The following is a 3,461-nucleotide window of genomic DNA, read 5'->3' as shown; positions in this document are numbered from 1 at the left end:
TGTTGTCTTCTCTAATGGCATACCATATATACTTAATAAATATTTTAGCTATGCATTGATACATCAATTCATTACCAAATCATTTGCTAGATGTTACCTAATCAATTCTATAATTCTACAATTCTATGATTTTTATAGGAATTAAAGTCAAATTCACCGGCCAATAGTTTGAAGATTCTGTTTTCTTTCTTTTTCTGAAAATTGTGACAATTACCCCCTCTCCAATTTGGTAGTACATGTCCTTTTCCCCAAGATGTTCCAAACATCAATGACCATGTTGAAAAATCACCAAGACAGCAAAAGATGACATATTACGATGCAGAGGATCCCAGATCCCCTGGCTCCCCAAAACACTCCATTGAGTTAGAAATGCACCATTCTGGTAAGAAATAATAATAAAAATTATATCTATATCCTTCCACCCACTCTATCCAGGAATTCAAAGAAGTACCCCTAATCTCTTATAAAGATACTGGCACGAGCAAATTAATTAGGTAAATAGTCAGAGATTAGGACAATGCGAGTATTCATTTTTTAAGTACAAATTTATCATTTCATTTAACAAATGGTAGACTCTAAAAATTTAATGTTAGCTGTGTTAGCTGTTGCAATCACTCTTATATATTTAATCTTTTAATGAATGTACACTGCTTGGAATTCAACATTAAGTATTTTGTTTGATGTTCTTTTTGTTTGTTTGTTTGTTTTGATGAGGCAATTGGGGTTAAGTGACTTGCCCAGGGTCACACAGCTAGTAAGTGTCCTGACTCCAGGGCCATGCTTTATCCACTGCGCCACCTAGCTGCCCCTGATGTTCTTTTTTTTTAAAAAAAAAAATTCATAACAGTATTTTATTATTTGTTTGGTGTCTTAAATAATATTTTTAATTTAAAAGGAAGAGATAAAAATAAAATTTGGAGGAAAAAAAGAACCTTCCAATTCACTTGGGTACTATAAGAAACAGGTAAACTGAGGCATGACTCCTGGTCTGGTGCAAAGAAGGAAGATCATTTTATTATGATCTTGCAAGAAAGGGCACACATTTCAAAAGAAGTTGTGCAAAGCATGTTCCTCTCAGGGAGCTTATGTATGTCTGTTCCTAACGCAAGGATTCCCTCCCCCATTTCACCTATCTGGCTAGTCCAGATGCACATTTGTCACAACACTCCTGAACATGTAATCCCCACCGCCTTCTCCATGGGACAAAGAGACAGAGATTTCATGGTTCTTTTGTTATCTAACTTTAGATAACTACTGCTAACTCAGCAGGAAAAGGAAGGGCATTTTGGGGAGGAGGAGAAGCTCCTGGGACTTGAGCAATGTAGTCTGCCCTATCTGAGAGGAACATATTCTTCTCAATTGTAACTGCTAGCTCAGCAGAAAAGGAAGGGAATGGGGGGGGGGAGAAGAAGCCCCCACGACTTGAATAATGTATCTTGCCTACTGAGGACACATTTGTTTTGGTTTTTTTGTTTTTTGTTTTTTTGTGAGGCAATTGGGGTTAAATGACTTTCCCAGGGTCACACAGCTACTAAGTGTTAAGTGTCTGAGGCCGGATTTGAACTCAGGTCCTCCTGACTCCAGGGTAAGTGCTCTATCCACTGCACCACCTAGCTGATCTGATGAGGACACATTTAATTCTCTCAATCTCTCCTCTTTTTATTTATTCATTTGTGTCTCTCTTCATCCTTTGTTCTTCTCCCAGATCAAGTAAATCTTATTCACCATTTCTTCTACCTCCTGATCTAGACCTTGTTTAACCCCTCATCAGAGGATCATCATTTGAAATCCTTCTCCAGTTCCTTCTGATAGAGTTACTACCTGCATCCCCTCCACCACCCAATTAGTAGGCTTCCACCAGTCGCAGACCACCATGGATCAGTGCCTTGAAGAGCCCCAGGCCACAGTGTGGCTGTGCAGTCCAATATGGGAGCTTCAGCTCCTGCCACAATGAGGACATCGGAAAACTGCGCTCTCTGTTGCCCATCAGTTCCTATTATTTCCCATTAAAGTTATATAAGATAGTTCATAATTTACCATCGTTCATACATATGACAAGTTTGGGCACTAATTTAACTATTGTTTCATGCCAATAAATTCAGATAAAAACAGCAAAATCTTTCTCACTGCTTAGTATAGTAATTTAGGTGCTTTATTAATTTAATAACCAATGAATTCCATATTACAGTAACAACTTTCCACTTTGTCTGCCCTGAAGATACAAATATACACACCAAACCTAAGGATGAAACAGAGAATATGCAGGATCCCAGAAAAGCTTTCCCCTCAATTAATAAAGCCTCACAAATCACCGTAGGTTTAGCTGCAATTGTCATCACCAGCAAATTGTCATTGCAACAAATTGGCCTCCAAATAAGATTGGAGGCTTTCCGTTGTGGCTGCCATTGAGGCTTCAATCACACTGCAGCCATCCACTTCCCCATGGCTGTGGGCCTCAATAAAGGCTACAAAATTACCAAAAAGATTTCAAAGCCAACACTGCTGCCACAATGGGTGCCTGACCAAACACACCAAGTTCGTGAGAGATATGATCCAGGAGGTGTGTGGGTTTGCCCCTTATGAGAGGCAGGCCATGGAATTATTCAAGATCTTCAAGGATAAGCAAGCCCTAAAGTTCAGTAAAAAAAAGGTGGGAACTCACATCCAAGCCAAGAGGAAGAGAAAGGAGCTCAGAAACATCCTGGCTGCCATGAGGAAGGTTGCTGACAAGAAGAACTAAACTGGACCCTGTCTACATTTCCCCATTTACCTAATAATGATTTGACCCCCGCCCCCCAAAATAAGATTGCAGGCTTTCTAAAATCACACAATTGTTAATTGAAAATGTACAAAATATATCCTGAAAATACTTTTGTTTTGAGAAACAGCTTAAAAATTTTCCTGATGTTAAAAGGAATATTCACCCAACTTTCATGAGATAAAATACTTTCAAAATGACAGAATTGAGCCTTTCTATTTCTTGCCTAGCTTCCATCATTCATTTTTTGCAGGGCAGGGAAAGGAGGGTTAAATGACTTGCTCAGGGTCACACAGCTAGTAAGTGTCAAGTGTCTGAGGTTGGATTTGAACTCAGGTCTTCCTGATGCTGGTGCTTTGTCTACTGCACCACCTAGCTGCCCAACCAAGAGCTAGATTTCTTGACTTAACTTATTATGTGACATCTGAATTCCTGAACTAAGTTCAGAGACAAAGAACCCTGACTTAAGTAGTTAAAAATCAAAATGATCAGTTACAAATAAGAAAAATTTAAAAATGATACAGAATAAATCTGATTATTTCAAATTCCTCCCCTTTGATCAATAAGAGACTTCTATTCTGCATACATCACTTATTTGTAGGATAATTCTTAAGATTTTTAACAGTTATTCTTAATAGTATACACTAACAATAAGGATTTTTTTTTCTTGTGGGCCAATGAGGGTTAAGTGGCTTGCCCAGGA

At 38.5% G+C, this 3,461-nt stretch overlaps 1 pseudogene; it reads left to right on the top strand.

Annotated features, from left to right (window-relative positions):
- The first annotated feature begins 303 nt into the window (after positions 1-303).
- Positions 304-2,740, top strand: LOC122732165 (annotated as a pseudogene).
- The last annotated feature ends 721 nt before the right edge of the window (positions 2,741-3,461 follow it).

This window comes from Dromiciops gliroides, chromosome 6, assembly GCF_019393635.1.
Source record: "Dromiciops gliroides isolate mDroGli1 chromosome 6, mDroGli1.pri, whole genome shotgun sequence".
NCBI classification, from domain to species: domain Eukaryota; kingdom Metazoa; phylum Chordata; class Mammalia; order Microbiotheria; family Microbiotheriidae; genus Dromiciops; species Dromiciops gliroides.
The sequence above is the reverse complement of the archived record's forward strand: the minus strand, read 5'-3'. Positions and strand labels throughout refer to the sequence as shown.